The 18,978-nt window shown below is 44.0% G+C and overlaps 1 protein-coding gene across 1 annotated transcript in view; it reads right to left on the bottom strand.

The window, feature by feature from the left end:
• The window catches only part of LOC141121581 (uncharacterized), a 111,907-nt gene that overhangs the window by 24,094 nt on the left and 68,835 nt on the right, over nt 1-18,978 (bottom strand). The window lies entirely within an intron of this gene.

The raw sequence follows: 18,978 nt of genomic DNA on the forward strand, positions 1-18,978 counted from the left end.
CCACATGCCCTTAACATGGGGGGGCGACTGCTTTGGTAATGTCTTTACTCACTTTTTGGTGAATGAGTAGGGGTACTATGTACCCCATACTCATTCAGATGGGGCAGATTCTGAATAAACCCCTGCCTGCAAATCCCCAGGGCCACTGGCCAGGTTGTGGGTGAAGGGACCTTTGTTCCTATCAACAACGCAGAGCCCCGCTGCCCCAAAGCACCCCCTCTGTTAAGGGCATGTGGCCTGGTATGGTTCAGGAGGGGTGTGCACCCACTTGTTCCCTCCCTTTCCTGACCTGCCGGGCTGCATGATCAGATAAGGGTCTGGTATGTATTTTGGGTGGGACCCAACACCATTTTTTTTTTTTTTAAATTGTGGCATGAGGTTCCCCTCAAAATCCAGACCATCGGTTGTTAAGGACGCAATGGCCGGAGAAGCTTCCTGGTGCGCTCCTTACCAACCAGCTATACAGAGTTTGTTAAAGAGAAAAAAAAACACAAACCGCATGTTCAAAACCACAAAACGCGTCTGATAACCACATCAACTGTATAGATGTGAACCTAGGGTAAAGTTTTGGAGAGAGTGAGCAAACCCAGGGAGTTAAAAAAAATGGGTTACCACTCCCCTAAGCCTAATAGCCAACGACCGTGAACTCACTGAAAAACACATCTACCACTCAGCTATCCCCCATATTACAAGTGGTTGTCAGATGCGGGCACCCAATGGTGGAATCCAAGTCTTCACTCCAATGGTGAGTTCATGTCGGGAACTAAATAAAAATAGTAAAATAAAGTAGTGCCCTTTCAGTGAAATTTAATCACTTGCCTACCGGGCACTTTCACCCCCTTCCTGCCCAGGCCAATATTCCGCTTTCGGCACTGTCTCACTTTGAATGACAATTGCGCGGTCATATAACACTGTACCCATATGACATTTTTATAATTTTTAAACATCCAAACAGCATCACAGATGTCAATATACTATATTTATTTGTATACACTCACTTTATTGCTAAAATTACTGTGAAATTCAAGACGTAGCTGGGTGTACTAAGATGTCCGCTGCCTTCTTCTGACTGCAGGTGTTCTGTCAGATGAGCAAACCTAGTAGCGGCGGATGCGTGCATAGCTGACAGAATGTCACTTCTGTTAGCTAATCTGATGGTTCCCCGATTCTGACAGAACACCCCTCTCGAGTTAGCTGGTCAGACTACAACAAAAAATGGCACCAAAACAGGAAGTGATGTATTGGAGCTTCGGGAAAAGGCTACAAAATAATGGCCACTATAGACAAACCTTCACGTAAAACGTATGTAGAGCTACACTACAATGTCGTGACGCCATTCTCTGCAGGTTTGGTGGCCCCTTATGTAAGTTTGAAAGTTGCATTTGTTTTTATACTGGTTGTATTTAATACATATTTGGGAATATTAAACTACTACACTGTGAAGGTTGTTCCCCCTCCAGTCAGAAGGACCGGATAAGGTCGCATGCATGGCAGATGTGTTGTCCACAGCCCAGCAGCTAAATAATGTCAGAAGTCAAGGTGACCATGTAACTGATGTTGACCTGCAGAGGCTTATTGTTAAAAGTTAAAAGGGGATGAGTAGGAGACATGCATCTGACAGCGCTCCAGGGGAGCACCAGGCTGTGTGGATGGGTACGTCCAGTGAGGTGAAGGCCCCTTTAAATGTCTCAGCCTCTCAAGCTGCAGTGAATAAGCCCCTCCATGTCTCTTGATAAGGGAAAAGTCCCTAAAGAGTTCATCCATTTAGACATGGGATGTATAGAGATGATGGAAACCTTACTAGAAATGCTGGAGTTGGTAAAAATGCATTCGCTGTCCACAGTCAGACAAAGTGGTATTGCTGAGTACCAATAATTGGAACCAGGGGACCCACCATTACCAGGGCGTGTGGGGGGGGGGACCCACTAGTACTGGGGTTTGTACAGGGGGGAGCCACTATTATCAGAATGTGCAGGGGATCTCACCATTATCGGGGGTGTGCAGGGTTCCGCCATTACTGGAGAGTGTTGGGTGGGACCCACCATTAATGGGGTGGGTACAGGGGGGACCACAACTACCAGGGTGTGGGGGGGGGAGACCTACCTTTACCAAGGTGTGCGAGGGAACCCACCATTACTGGGGTGTGCAGGGGGACTCACCATTACCGAGGTGTGTGGAAGTGATAACTTTGTCAGGTCTTTTTTGATATTAAATTATAATCAATAATGGATTGTTATTGAAAGATGGTGCCTGGGCTTCAGCTGTCACCTGAATATTTCCTGACCTCAGGACTGGAGGAACATGAAGAGTTTGTTCTGGAAGTGAAGTTGTGTACAAGTCAATGAAACCCCAGACACTCCCAGCTGAGAACTATGAAAGTGTTTACTATTCTAATCCTCCAACCTGTTTTCATGGAATATCATGGTAGCATATACTGGTAACCAGAGCTTTTTTTCTCAAACAATAGGTGCTGGAACTCAACCACAACCCCCCAAAACCCCTCCCCCACACACACCCTCCAAATCACATCAAATAATGGGTGTGGTCATATTTCACAAACAGTAGAAGGGTCTAAAAGGGGCATTAAATATCAGGATTGCATTACATACAGAGTGCAGAGTTCAGGGGGTTACACACAGAGTGCAGAGCTGTCACTTGTAAACACAGAAACCAGCCTTCTGAGTTTACAAGAGATTGTGGTAAGCAGGTACCAAAGGATCTGAGCCAGAGGTGGTGGAACTGAGTTCCACCAAGTTCCCCCTGAAAAAAAGCCCTGCTGGTAACTATAAGTTTTCTGCTAGGTCCCACAACAGCATTCTCCTTTTTGTCCTCACCCGACTGGGACTAGATGGATCATGTGGGTACCCCTTACTGCAGTCACCCCAGCCAGGTTCAGCCTCTCCTGGATGGAAGTCCCCTTCCTGTACAGTTTCCAAACAAGGTCTATGGAGGAAACCCCAGTCTGGTCATCTCGGGGATGTGCTGGCCAGTATTTCAAAGAGCTTTAAACAAGCCTGGTTCTCTTCAGCAGTTCTTCCTTTTTTATGCTTCTGCTATGATCTATTGTTTTCCTGAGCCCTGTGTTCCTCTGCCCTTTTCCAATATGGTGGCTGCACTTCAGGGCTTTTGAGCATGCCTGGTGTTTCGTCAGATTTGGCGACCCGTCTTAAAATTCAACATCTAAACAGTCAAACGGAGTTGTAAGTACTCTATTTCACAATATAACCTCAGTTTACAGTTAAAAATAAGTGTAAAATGCAAAACTATGGTAGGTGTAACAAGATGTCCATTTGCCCCCTTCCCACTTTATCCTTCCTGTGGGCAAGTGCGGGGTGTAGCAAGATGGTGGCGACATAACGTCACTTCTGTTACACATTCTGATGGGTTGCCAAATCTGATGGAACACTGGCAGGAAGTGATCCCTTTTTTGCCAGTTTCCAAGATGGCGCCAGAGTCTACAGGTCGCCTCTGAGCATGCTTGGCAATGACATCACTTCCGCCCTGTCGGTTACACTTCTAAAAGCAATTTTTGTCTTTATGACTTTGCTGCACAGGTGGTTTTGCTAGAGAGGTCGGGACCTTGCTTCTCTTCTGGCCTGTACCTTTGTATCATTCTTCTTGGCACATTGCATGTATGTGTTTGTCATGTTAGCATGTCACTCTGCTGGGTCTGGCTTTTATTATCTATCTACACTCATCGGTCACTTTATTAGATACACCTGTTCAATTACTTGGTAACACAAATTGCTAATCAGCCAATCACATGGCATCTAGAAATGGTGAAGATGACTTGCTGTAGTTCAAACAGAGCATCAGAAAGGGGATTTAAGTGACTTTGAACGTGGCAGAGTATTTTAAACTGCTGATCTACTGGGATTTTCACGCACAGCCATCTCTCGGGTTTACTGAGAATGGTCCAAAAAAGAGAAAATACCCAGTAATCGGCAGTTGTGTGAACAAAAAGGTCTTGTTGATGTCAGAGGAGAATAGGCAGACTGGTTTGAGATGATAGAAAGGCAACAGCAACTCAACCACTTGTTACAACTAAGGTATGCGGAATACCATATCAAAATGCACAACACATTGAACCTCGAAGCAAATGGGCTACAGCAGAAGACCACAGTGGGTGCCACTCCTTTCAGCTAAGCATAGGAAACCAAGGCTACAGTTTGCACAGGCTCACCAAAATGGAACAATAGAAGATTTGAAAAACGTTGCCTGGTGTGATGAGTCTTGATTTGTAGCTGTGACATTCAGGTGGTGTGAAGGAATGTAATGTAGATAATAATAATCAGAAAATGCCTATTTTCCTATGTGTATACATGTTTCTATGCAACTCCTTACTTATTATATAGTATACAGCTTGGCTCTGCTTTGGAACTGAAGATGGCATCTAACTCCCACTCCCCCGCATTGGAAGAATGAGGAAGTGAAGAGGGAGCCAGCAACAACCAAGCCTCAGCATCAAGTTTATGCATTCTTCCTGTATTTCAGCCAATAAGATGCTTTTTTTATACTGCTAAACACATTTATAGAATAGTGACGTATAATCTATTGTACTTTGTGTATAAAACCTTGAGCACCGCCCTGCAATAAACAGAAATAAGGAAGTGATCGTACTGAACAGACGTGTTGGAGTGACTGCTTCCAGCATGCACGCATACCTCCACTTTATAATTAGGAACAACAGCAGCAAAGATCTAACCTTGAACTCGATTGAAGTTCTTAAAGTGGTGTTCCAGCCGAAATTATACTTTTTAAATAAAAATACCCCTATAATACACAAGCTTAATGTATTCTAGTAAAGTTAGTCTGTAAACTAAGGTCTGTTTTGGTAGTTTATAGCAATAGTTTGTTATTTTATAAACTTCCAGCAGGCCGTGGCCATCTTAAGTGTGGGCATCTGAAGCCAGACTGTATTTCTTCCTGGATCTCATCCTTGCAGATCTCGCACATGCTCGATGCAGCACAAGCGGTGTAATAGGTTTCAGGTCAGGTTTCCATAGCAACGGCAGTGTCAGAGGAAGTTGCCGCCCCTTCCCAGAAGGCATTGCAAACAGGAAATGATGCGATGGGCCATAGCCAGGGAGGAGGAAGTGAAAAATGAATACAGCAGATATACAGTAGGTGCTGAGAAAAAAAATGTAAAAATATCCAATTAATTTACAGTGCACAGTTTAGTGAGAGATGCTGAAGAGTTGTAAAAGTGGGTGGAACTCCATTTAACCACTACAGTGGCAGATAGAGGTCATCCAATGGTCACCACAGTCACTAGACATCAATCCAATCAAGCACCTTTGAGATGTGGTGAAACGGAAGATTCGCATCATGGATGTGCAGCCAACAAATCTGCAGCAACTGCGTGATGCTATTGTGTCAATATGGACAAAATCTCTGAGGAATGTTTCCAACACCTTGTTTGAATCTATGTCACGAAGAATTAATTCAAAGAGAAGTATGGGGTGGTTTTTTTATTATATTATTTTTTTGTTTCATACTTACTTAGGTGGATGCAGCATCAGACCCATGCTGCATTTGTCTCCCGCTGCCTCTTCACTGACAACCAAGCCACCGAATACCGCCGATGGCTCGGTTCTCTCACCTCCCTGAGCGGAGAGATGCTGCCTGTCAGTCAGCATCTCTCCTGCTCTGCTCCTCCACGCTCATTGGAGCGCTGGGCTAAGGAGGGGCAGCGAGTGGCCGTCCCAGCGGCTCGCTGAGAGGCTGAGACTGTCATCAGTCCACGTAGCTGGCGGATCCAGACTTCCTAAGTCGGAATGACGCTCTGCCTCGACTGATTGCAGTTACGTTAGCGGAGAGCGGATTCCAGACCGCTCTCCGCTGAAAACGGGTCACAGGAGTGCAAAACGAATTGCACTCCTGTGACCCAGAGGAGAAGCCCAGCCTCAAAAGCTCAGGCTGGACGTCTCCTTTTTAAGGCAGTTTTGAAGGCAAAGGGGGGTCCAACCCAGTACTAGCAAGTTGTACCTAATTATAAAGTGGCCAGTGAGTGTATTTTCCTCAACACCTCTCATTTGCGAGGTTCCAGTTCAGACTTAGAAGACCCACAGATTCAGTAACGGAAATGATGTTCCGCCAGAACACTGCAACACCCATCTTTGTACATCCCTGCACTCGGCCGCAGGGGGCCTGCAGTCAGAAGGCGGCAGCGTACATCTTGTTACACCCAGCCCATATAGTGAACATTTGTCTTGGGAACATAGCTGCACCCCTCCCCCGGCCAGCTTACCTACCAGCGTGTGGTTGACTCTGTCTTGTCTCTACCCACTGACTTCCAGGAGTGATGGCTCTTTGTTCCTGAAGGTATCAGATTAAGCATTGGGGCATTTGCACTAGTACAAGTAATCGTGCAAGTGCTCGATATTGGCAACGATACTAGTATCAGTGCAACCTTACATCACATTGAACTCACAGTGCCTTCTCCCAATCTCCCTCCATCGGTCTCAGCCATGACTGGAAGATACGTCACCTGGCTCCTCCCAACGCGTTGTGTCACGTGTGTTGTGATGCAACGCGTCGGTAGGAGCCGAGTATTGCAATTATACCAGACTGTGGGGAGCAGTGATCTCCTCTCTCATAGTGAAAGTATAACTCTGACATCAGCAGAGAGGCAGCAGGAGTGTGTGATCAGGTAAGTACCACCACTGACCACCAGTGCTGGGCTGGGTAAGTACGGTTCTCCCTAAGACCAACAATGGGACTTTTTTTTAATCTTGTTGCCACCAATGATGGGACTTATTGTATCTCAAATATTATTGTGTACAGCATGAGCCCAAACACTTCCATGAGGATGCGTGCATGGGGTCTAAGTTGCTCTATCCTGTCACCCTGATGAAAACTACAATAAAGAGAACTGCTGGGGTCTTATAGAAGTGGCTCACAAGGACTGTGTAATTGTCAAAACCAAAGACATAAAAGAATGGTGTGGATGGCCCGATTCCAATTAACAATCAGTGATGGCAAAGACCTGGATCCAGACATCCACACCAGCCAAACTCTCATTCCAATGCCGGAGCTAATGAGGACTGATTGTCAGAGATTCAATGACCGAATGATCCTGGTCTAGTTTTGCCTGTTCATGTTTTATCAGCATGCCTTTAAGTGATTGTAAAGTCTCAAAAAATGTCAAAAACATATTATACTTACCTGCTCTATGCAGTTGGTTTTGCACAGAGCAGCCCTGATCCTCCTCTTCTCGGGTCCCTCTTCGGTGCTCCTGGCCCCTCCCTCCTGGTGAGTGCCCCCACAGCAAGCAGCTTGCTATGGGGGCACCCAAGCCGAGTCACAGCTCCCTGTATCCATTCACTCCTGATTGGCTGAATGATTTTGATTGACAGCAGCAGAAGCCATTCGCACCCTGCTGCTGTCTTAGCCAATGAGGAGGGAAGTCCCGGGCAGCTTAGACACTCCTGCTGGATAAAGACAGGCTCAGGTAAGTATTAGGGTTAGTGATGCACACAGAAGGCTTCTGCTTTTATAATCTCTTCAAGTCTTAATGTACTTCTACCACTTCCAGTAAACTCTCTCACCATGCGAAGCTCACAGACTGCAGCTTGAAGAGACCCCTCACACTCCAACACCTACCATTCTTAATTCTACCATTCTCCTGGTGAACATACTGGGTAGACTTCATACATCTTACCATACACATCAGACAAGGTGGTGTTCCCATTATGGTCCTGACTGTGAGTACAGGTCCGTAGGCAACTCCTTTTACAGACAATCCTATAGGAACGCTAAGGGCCTCATGCTTCTATATCAGTGGTCTCCAAACTTTCTAAACAAAGGGCCAGTTTACTATCCTTCAGACTTAATGGGGGCTGGACTCTGGCCTTTGGAAGTAGAAAAGGTCCTGATGTCCGTGGGAAAAGACAATGCCCCATCTTTGGTGTCGGTGGGAGGAATTGTGTTCCAGTTATTGGTATCATTGGGCCCCATTGTTGGTGTCATTGGGAGGGATTGAGTTCCATCACTGGAATCATTGGCCCCTTTGTTAATGTCATTGAGAGGAATTGTGTCTGTCAGGGATGTGCTGGCCATAGCACAGCTGAAGTTCCGAGGCAAGGGCAAATACGCATGCGCAGATATGCTCTTACAGGTGCCCTTCTAGCAGGACCTAGGAGAATGCCTGTCTGATTGTCAGGGCTGGGCTCAGCCCTTCCTTCTCTGAGCTGGCCGCTCAGCTGTCAGCTAATTGCCAGCTCCCATCTCTCTCCACAGTTACTCAGCTGTTGTTGATTATTTCCTGCTCGTCAGTCCTGCATACTTAAGCCGTCCAGTCCAGAGGAGCTCTGCCTTTGTAAACATCACAAGAAACATCTCCTGTGTTCCTGTTTAAAGACAGGCTTTTCTGACATCCATCCTGGCTCTGGCGCCTGCTTGCTGTTCCACTACTTTTATCCCTGACTTTTGGCTTGGCTGACTATCCGTTCCAGTTACTGAACTTTGGCTATGTTTTGACTATGTTTGTTCTCTCTCATCTGCTTGATATTGCCAACTTCTGCCTGCACATTGACCATTCTCTGCATGCTTGCCTCTGATCATCCGTTGCTGACCTGGCTTATTTGACTCTTCATCCAGTTATCCGTCTGTCATGCTCTGCATGGTGCCTGGTGACGCCGGTCCTCCATCCGCTGTGTGTTTGCATCTACTGTTCCTGCTGACATCTTACTCTTACCTCACCTTAACTACAATGGTCCTTGAGTTGGGGCTGTACGAGAGGTCTTCCTCTACATGTAAGGTTCTGCCACAAAGTATGTGACAGTATCCCAACATTGATGTCATTGGAAGAAATTATGCCCCATCATTGATGTCATTGGGAGGAATTGGACCTTATCATTGGACCTTATTGTTATTGTCATTGAGTGGAATTGTGCCCCATCATTGGTGTCATTGGGAGGAATTGTGCCCCATCTTTGGTGTCATTGGGAGGAATTGTGCCCCATCATTGGTGTCACTGGGAGGAATTGTGCCCGGTCATTGGGAGGAATTGTGTCCCATCATTGGGCCTCATTGGTATTATCAATGGGAGGAATTGTGCCCCATCATTGGTGCCATTGGGAGGAATTGTGCCCCATCAATGGGAGGAATTGTGCCCCATCATTGGTGTCATTGGGAGGAATTGTGCCCGGTCATTGGGACGAATTGTGTCCCAACATTGGGAGAAACTATGTCCCATCATTGGGAGGAATTATGCCCATCATTGGTGTCATTGGGCCTCGTTGTTATTATCATTGGGGGACATGGTATGGGACTTTAGGTGAGGCACATATATGTATATATGCCTCCATCCCTATTCAAGTACAAAAGAGGAAGGATTTTGGGACTTTAAATGAGGCAATTTGACTTGATAAATGTAACTTAATATAAGTTTATTGGTGTGTTGGCATAATGGCTGGATATAAATACATAGCACAGACATATAACACGTACACAGGTCATTTCATATATATATATATATATATATATATATATATATATATATATATACATACACTGTATAGCATAGATCATCAAATTAACATCTAAATGCGTACACACATAGGTTAGGCAGCACAATCAACGTTGCAGTACACAGCAGTTTAGAATACAGATTAGTATCAGATGTGTGGAAGTATGTATGAAAAATAATGAAATTGGTTGGAATAAAATAGTTATATGTAGAGATGGGGTCCTAAAAAAGCATGTAGATACATCCTAAATTCCCGATGTGTTTCATATATTAAAACGCTTCTTTAGGGGATGTTTAAGAATATCTGAAAGAAACAGAGTATGAGTATATCTAGCTTTAAAACGAAATTTTGTAAGAAGAAACAGGGTTCCCGATCCTAAATACTTACATACAACCAAAGGCCAAAAATCTGTATCCTAAACTGCTGTGTACTGCTAAGTTGATTGTGCTGCCTAACTTATGTGTGTATGCATATGGATGTTAATATGACGATCTATGCTATACAGTGTATATACGTGAAATTACCTGTGTACATGTTATACAGTATGTCTATGCTATGTATTTATATCCAGCCATTATGCTAACACACCAATAAACTTAAACTTGACTTACATTTATCAAGTCAAATTGCCTCATTTACAGTCCCAAATTCCCTCCTCTTTTGTATTGGGAGGAATTGTGGCCCTTCATTGGATGAACTGTTCTGTCTTTTTCTGCCGTCACTTTTCTATGTTTCATTATGCCCCATTGTTGGTATCAGTGGATAAAATGGTGCCCAAAGGGCCGGATAAAAGCAAGCAAAGGGCGGCATCTGGCCCCCGGGCTTCAGTTTGGAGACCACTGTTCTAGTTGTTAAGCTGTGTGCATACATGGGTTGGGAGTCCCTCGTGCAGGGCTGGTGGGGTATGGTTGCCCCTACTACGTCACATCATCAAGTACTCTTGGATTGTACAATTTTTGTCTGGCAATGTAGGCACAGTTCACCATGGTTCTGTTGTTTAAATAGTTGTTTCCATATTTACTGCTCTGTCTTTCCTTATATTTTTTTACATGATGTCGTTTGACAGGGAAGACGGGGTCCATGACACCTACTTGTAAGACACAACTTGGCACCCACCTCCGAAAGTGTGTGTAGGGCACGAGGTCCAATTGCAGTGCCATTTGTTACCCGAAGGTGGACCCCTACCTTCCTTCCTTAAAGTGGTTGTATAGTCAAATTTTTAACTTGCAATGAGCCGCTGACTGCAGCGGTGCATTCGCACAGAGGATTCTTGGCTGAAAGCCCGACAGATGCCGGACCTTGCCGGAAAGAAGTCTCCCGCGCACATGCGCAGGAGTGACAATGCCGCGGCTCCAGCCACTCACAGCGCTGGAGCCGTGATACCCGGAAGACACGCCGAGGCAACATGTCAGCTACCTCGGTGTGGACCAGGTGAGATACCGATGCCTCGTTCTAAGGTAAGTATTTCATAATGAACTAGTATGCGGTGCATACTAGCTCATTATGCCTTTTATCTTACAGGTGTATGAAAAAAAAAGGTGTCATCGGGTTTACTAGCTTTAACAAACAGGATTTTGAAAACAAAATTCTGTTTCCCTTATACATCATGCTTGTTAAATGGTTCCTGGGTTTGAAAAGTAATTCTGTTTCTAGAGATTCACCTCTTCTTTACGACACCTTAGAACACTGCTTTAAATGCCTGCTTACCTCTTTACAGACTCTTCTTCCCTTAGAGCGTTCTACACCTATCCTTATTTTCACATTGACGATACCCAAAATTTTGCATCCTGCTCAGTCTCTTCTATACATCCACTTTGTAACGTTAGCCTGTAGTTCCAGCTTGTGTATTCTTACCTCTTTGTTGCAGCGCTTTTGTCTACCCGATTCCATTGTGTAGTTTGGCTGTGCTTAATTATGGGCATCACCTGTTATTCTGTGGGCTATTATTTCTTCCCTTCCATCACTTCCTGGCCCACCTCCTAATTTACTTGCCTATATAAGACATGCTTAGTGTAGCCCACATTGCCTGAGAAACTTCAGTTCTCTGAGCGCCTGTTGGCTTGCTACTTGTGTGTCCTGTGACCCACTACACGTGTATTGACCCCAGCTTTGTTCACTGTCTGTGCTTGTTTGCTGGCTGTCCTGACCTTGGCTTGTCTCCCGGACTTCCTGTTGTCTCCTGCTGCTGGTACTCTGCACACGTGAGTGGTTTCTACATCTTCAACTGGCTGTACCTGGGGGCCGCAACCTAGTACCAGCTTGCTGCAAGTCCATTCCCAACATCAGGGGCTCTGATGAAGAAGCTGGCTGGGGCTTAGACTCCACGCCCTGGGGAACCCTGAGTTGGCAATCTACAAGGGCTCACTACCACAGATGCTTGACACACTCTTTTAGATAAGTTTCTTCCCATCACATCTTCTATAAGTGGGTTTCTTCCTACGACTTAATAATTGTGTTTTGGATGGAGAGATGTTGCTCTCTCTCTTTCGCCTTCTCTCTTTTCTTCCACACCCCCTCCCTATCTCCCATTCTACTTCACATTGTCGCACCTCATTTATCATAGCAAGTGTTTCAATAACCTCATATAACGTCAAAGGACTCGATAGTCCTGCAAAATGTATTCGATTTCTCAGAGAATTGTGAAGGATCAAAACACATATAATTTTCCTTCAAGAGACACATTTTAGAATAGACAACATTCCGAGACTGGGCGACTCTAGATTCCCAATAGTTTATCATAGTGCTTCTCCAGACACCAACTCCAAAAGAGTTGCAATTCTCCTTGCTAAACACGTGTACTCTCAACACCCATGACAGGGATTACTCCCTCTAATAAATGGTGGGAGGTTCCCTTGCCAAACTCTGGTTTGAATATGTTTGATTTTGTGTGACTACTAACCTAATTTTGCCTCCTATTGTTTATTCAAGCTATGGGCTCATACCCCTTCCTTCTCAAAGCTGGCCGCTCATCGGTAAGCTAATTGCCAGCTCCTATCTCTCCACAGTGACTCACCTGTTGATCTCCTGCTCGTCAGTCCTGCCTACTTAAGCTGTCCAGTCCAGATGATCTCTGGCTTTGCCTTGGTCACATCTCTAGAGATGCTCTCCTGTGTTCCTGTTAAAGACTTGCTTGGCTGACATTCCTTCTGGCTCCAGATCCTGCTTGCTGTTTTACTACGGTCATCTCCGGCTCCCTGACGTTTTGGCTTGTCTGACTATCCGTTCCGGTTCCTGAACTCTGGCTATGTTTTGACTATGTTTACCTTTTTTTAATTATTATTAAACAAGTGTGATTTAACTGTACTTCTGTCTCAGTCTGATTCATGGTTTCTGACAGTCCTGGAGGGAGCGCTGTACAATGGAGGCTAATGAGGCCTGTAAGCAGAGGAGAGAGCAGACATTTCCTGGGCAATTTAGGAGAGATTGCAGACCTGTTGTTGTGGGTGTCTGCACCAAGAGAGCTTTGGGAGGGCTGGAGTGCCAAGAACTGATCCATGAGCGCTTCTTTCTGCTAGAGACCAGAGGGGTACAGACCTGTTTCCTGTGTGTGTCTGTGACTACCAGAGGCGATGATCATGAGCACTGAGTTAGCAGGGCTGGGTTCCAGAGGACAGCAGATTGACAAGTGTCCAGGACAGGGTTTGCATGTACCAGGACTGGTGAGCAGATTCAGCTGTGTTTTGTTCCATGGTTAGTGATCAAATACAACAGGAGACTAACAGCCCAAAAGTAGTTCACTGCAGTCTTAAAGGTACTTTTTTTTTAAAAAGTCACATGTCTAGTGATGAAACCGGTCGGGAGGAGCCAGTGACTAGCAGTACTGTGTGTACACTGTTGGCGTGTGAGGAAATCCCAGCTGTTAGCTGTATGCAACTGACCTTACCATATGCGATTTATTCTGCTGAGAAGTGTGAGTGAATTTTTACCCTTATTATATAGGGATTACATATCACACTGCCTGCGCAATGGTCTTTCTTTCTTTGTTGTTTCATACTGCGGAAGTTCTTTGAAAGCCAGAAGCCAGCCCATGCTAATGAGCTGCTGAATATATGAGCAAGCCAGCTATCACTGGGGATTACTCATTGAAACCTGTCTATATTCATCAAATCACTAAAGACGTTATTTTTTTTCACAGCAGTATGCTGTCCTATTGAGATACCTGTGCACTGTGGTTCATCACATTTAATATATCTCATCTTTATTTTTCTCTTTTTAATTGTGTTCAATAATTTATTATCACATTGATATTTAGTTATAGGATTTTGTTATGGTCAAGGATGTTATGTTATTTATAATAGGCTCCATTTGATTATTTTGCACATAATTCACTGATTAATCATTAAGAGATCACACTGTCTTATATTGGGAGGTTAATATTAGCGCATTATATATTTTGAATATATACAACACTTTTTGTGTGATATCAGTTTACATACACCATAATTGCAGCTATATTATTTGGTCATCTTCTAGTATTTGTCACTTATTTATTTATTTACTAGTTCATATCAGAGCTTTAGTACACTTTTTACCATAAGTATGTATCAGCTGTGGCCCGTTCATAAGGGGCGCAGGGGTGCTGGCCCCCATCCATGCATCCAGCCCCCTAATCTACATGCGGGGTGCCAGCCGCATGGATTCCAGTGGGTTTTTTTTAAGCACCCGATTAGAGCCAGTGGCTCCAATAGGCTTAAAAAAAGGGTGGGCTAGGGGCGCAGAGCACTGCGCCCCAAGCACACCCACTTGTGTGCCAATAGAGAATGAATATTCACTATTGTCATACTGATTCTCCTCCTGGGCAATCAGGAAGCTGGTCCTGAGACCTGTCACCCGATTGGCTGAAAGGACAAGTGATCCTATTGGATGCCTAGGAGGAGGAGGGAGGAGACGCAAGGCAGAAGCTGCCGTGATGCAGAGGAGGAGACATGATGGAAGCCGCCACCTGTAGGAGTGATGCCCGCCCGTGACCTAGATGGGGTAAGCACGGGGCTGGATTACCTACTGATCGCTCCCCCGTGGGGGATGTGTGGGTGACTGACCGACCGAGGGGGGGGTGGTAATAAAAATATACACTTACAAACAGGGCACTTCCACTAAATGCCAGCATACGAGCACTTGTACATAAGGAGGTGGCCATGGGTGAGGTCACGTCACTCCTTCCCGTACGTGTTATGTCCCAGGGGGGAACTTCGTCAGTGGGTATAGAGGCATGCTGTACACTTACTTTTAAATAGTCATGCATATTCAATGAAGGGGCAGAACGCCTCTCCTCGTTAATCAAGAGATAATCATCCTCAGCCTAAAATCAGGAAGACCACCACATGATGCCGCAAAAGGCCAATAATAAACCGCTGTACCCCTGTATATGATATCAACAGAACAACTTAACAGATCAACCCTCACTAAAGTGACCACTTGGAGCCTGATAAACACATTACCACGTCTAAACAAGGAACAAAGTCCCAATTCGTTACGTGAAATCAAGAATATCAAATAAAAAACAAATTAAAAAAATACAAAATATATTTTTTATAGTTATTAAATGTAAATCAATATAATTAAAGATTTTCTTAAAAATAAAAAAAAATTGCAGCCACCTTTTACAGAAACCAAAAAACTGAAAGCAATTAATGATCAGAAATTAAACTTTAAATCAAAATCAATGTTCAAGCCCGCAGGGACGCCAACCTTAGTTTCGTATATCCAATATGATTCCCTATGACTCAACTGCCTAGTAACGTTACCCCCCCCTCCAATGTTTCTTAACCTCCTCAATACCCCAGAACCTCAAGCCCCTGGGGTCACGATTGTGATAGAGTCCAAAAAGGCCTTGGCACGTTATGGGTTTTCAATCCTTTAATATTATTCACATGCTCCCCTAGTCTAACGTGGAGCGATCTACATGTCCTGCCTATATAATATAAGACACAGTCACACTCTAATAGACAACTCCCTGAGAAGAGCATGTGATAAGGTAATTGATTTTATATTTTTTCTTGGTGACTGAAGCAATAAAATCCTTTCGTTTTTTTGTTATTAACCCTAGAATGCCTGCAGGCCGTACAATGGCCACAGGCATAAACGCCTTTCAAAAAAAGAGAATAATCTACTCTCAGCTTGTATTGGAAGATCAATCACACCTGGGGTTAATCGATCACGTAGGGAGAAGGCTTTCTTATAAATGAACTGCAGACGAATCAGTAAAAAAGGGCCCAAAGTTTTATCCTGTTTTAATTTTGACAAATCTTTTTGGACTAACTTTTCAAATTTTTTGCGGTGAACATTATAATCCAAAATCAATTTAAAATGATACTGTGCAGATGTAATCTTAACTTGATTGGAGACCAATGTATTCCTATCCATTTACCTTATTTTTTTCTATTCAAGAGAGGTCTTCTCATACCCCTTTTTCTGGAACCTGGATGATAATTCTTGCGATTGCGAGAGAAAATCGTCCTCCAATGTGCAATTTTGCCTCAGCCTTATAAACTGACCCTTAGGGGTATTGCATAACCACAACCTGTGGTGACGGCTATCAAAAGGGTATATAAGAATTGTGGGCAGTAGGCTGAAGATAAATACATGTCCGGAAACGATCACCGTCCTTTACAATCTCTAGATCCAAGAATATCATATGTTCAAAAAAATTCCCTGTCTTACCAAAAATAGTTTCTCGTCAAACAAAAAATCAAGGCTCCTCAGAAGGAACTTTTGATGTTTCCTAGAAAGATCGGAGAAACAAAATGTCCATTTAACTGATAAAAGATAGTCCTCATGCCTAATGATGGTGTAAAGGGAACTTACATCTGCTGTCCTATTGGACCTATTAATTTGCCTTGCAATAATATAATTAATGTACTTGCATACAAGGAGGTATGGTGTCTATTTACACTAATGCCTAAGCTAACATACGGCCTTCCAGCATGCTAAAATATAACCAGGTGTGTCAGAAGGGATGAAGCTGTTTACAGAGTCGCGGCAGAGAACAGAATACCCATTGGCTCCTGTGGTGGTAGTGCTACAAATATTAATTAAATCATACACAGTTGGGTTTCATTTTCAGTGGCCAGGTGGAGTGGACCTGGTATGCAAGAGGAGCCGACTGTAGTCATTCTGTCCCTTATGGGGGTGGGGGCTATAGCAGATTGCAGAAGGTCAGGCTGGAGGTCTCTGCCTGAGGCTGCTTCCCTGGAGGGTTTCTAGGAGAGACGTGCCCAGCAATGAGGTGTTTACAGGGAGCACAGTCCTGTGAGTACTGATAACCCCAAGCAGAAAACAGCATGTGCAGTCATTTAACAACCATCTGCTTTGCAGTCTTTCACTTGTGACTACTGCAGACTGTCCACTTTATGTGATTGTGTAATGTCAAGTTACTACGGAACATACAGTATGTCCCTGCATCTATTACTAGCTTCAAGTGTGATGTCACACATTTTTAAAAGGGTTTCAGATTTAGTCTCCCCTGCAGACCCCACACCCATGAGGCAGGAGAGATGTGGAGAAGAGGCCCTTGTCCTCCACAACAGGGTGCTTTGTCAGGAAGGTTCCTGCACTATTAAGGCATGTGGCCTGGTATGGTTCAGGAGTGGAGGGGACACACGCTCACTGCCCTTCTGTTCCTGGCCAGCCAGACTACATGCTTTGGGGGTGACCCCCCTCCCCCTTATTCCTGTTTTTTTTATTATTATTATTTGGGGTCTGGTATGGAATCTGGGGCAGACCTTTTGTGTTTTTTGTTTTTTTTTTGTGGGGTTTCTCTTAAAATTCACACCAGATCCTTATCAAGGATAAGGGCTTAATATTGATTTTGGGAGGAGCCCATGCTTTTTATTTGATTTGGTGCACCAAATCCAGCAATGGCCTGTGGCTACTGGCATCCTTGCAATTGATAATGCCACCAGTTGCCCAGAAGTGGGTGGCAATTCTTTGGTTGTTGGGATACAAGTGACCTATTTCTGTGTATTTTTTGCCCCCCCCCTTACAATTATCATGATATGCTTGAAGGAAATCACCTTTGTTTACAGACAAAGAGAAGCTGGCCAGGAAATATCATATAGCAGCCAGCAATTTAATTTTTTTGGCACTTCACAGGCAGCTTCAATTTATCTCCCAAGCATGCTTTTTAAAGGAATTATGCATTTTCACGCTGCTCCCCACAGGATGGAATTTTTGCATTGGTACATATAGTTACATAATCTTTAAGCTTGAAAAAAGACACAGGTCCATCCAATTCAACCTATGTGTATGTAAGTGTGTCTGATTTTTATTCTCTAACAAGTCCCATAGCCCTGTAGGAAGGCATCTAAAGTTTTTTTAAGTTGTTGACACTCTCTGCTAGTACCACTTCCTGGGGGAGGGACTTCCACTTTTTTTACTGCTCTAATAGTAAATAACCCTTTTCTCAAGCTAAAGTTAAACCTTCTTTCTTCTAACCTCAAATCGTGGCCATGTGTCCTCTTCAGGGACCTTAGAATAAACAGTTTATCACAGTTACTGGAGTCACCTTTGGTATATTTGTACATTGTATTCATATCTCCTCCAAAATGAATAACTGTAATCTAGGTCATCGTTCTTCATAGCGGAGGTCCTCCATCCTCCTAAATAATATTGTTGCCTTTCACTGATCACCTTCTAATTCAAAAGCATCTTTCCTGGTGATCAAAACTGAACTGCATAATCAAGATCAGGGTGGACTAGTGTTTGGTAAAGGGGTAGAATGACTGATTTATCTCTGGAAGCTGCAGCTTGACATTGCATGTCATAGCTAAGTCTGTGATCTACAAGCGCCCTCAGATCCTTATCCATCACTGATTCTTCCAGGAGAGCCCCTTCTAATCTGTATTTTTGGTAAAAAAAAGTTTGTATTATTTAATATTTCTCAATATACCTCATCTGCCTTGTAGCTGCCCAAAGCCTCTATTTTGTCAAGGTCTTATAAAGTAATGTGATGATGCTACATGCTGTGCCAAAGTTATTTCCCAGCATAATTTGGTATCATCAGCAAACACTAAAATTGAGCACTTGGTTACAACCTCTATCATTAATAAACACATTGATCAGCACTGGCTCCAAGACAGAACCCTGGAGTCCATCATTCAGAGAATGAGTCATGTATCACTACCCTCTGGACTTGTTTATGTAACCAGTTTCCTATCCGTGTACATACAATTTCATCAACTCCAACAGAATGTAATTTTATAGACTAAACATTTACAAGGGACAAAATCTAGATAAACAACATCCAGTGGGCTTCCACCATCCAATTTCTCACTTCATTCCCAATAGAAAAATAACAGGTTGGTCTGACAAGAACGGTCTTTCATAAACCCATGCTGGTTGTCACATGATACCATTATCATAGACAAATTTGTGTATAAAGTTCCTTACCATTCACTGAAATATCTTACATACTATTGATGTTAGGCTGACTGCTCTGTAGTTTCCTGGTATACATCTCCATATCCCCCCGGGTAGTACCCAGCTGCCCATGTCCTTTCACAATCTC

This window comes from Aquarana catesbeiana, unplaced genomic scaffold, assembly GCF_042186555.1.
Source record: "Aquarana catesbeiana isolate 2022-GZ unplaced genomic scaffold, ASM4218655v1 unanchor225, whole genome shotgun sequence".
NCBI classification, from domain to species: domain Eukaryota; kingdom Metazoa; phylum Chordata; class Amphibia; order Anura; family Ranidae; genus Aquarana; species Aquarana catesbeiana.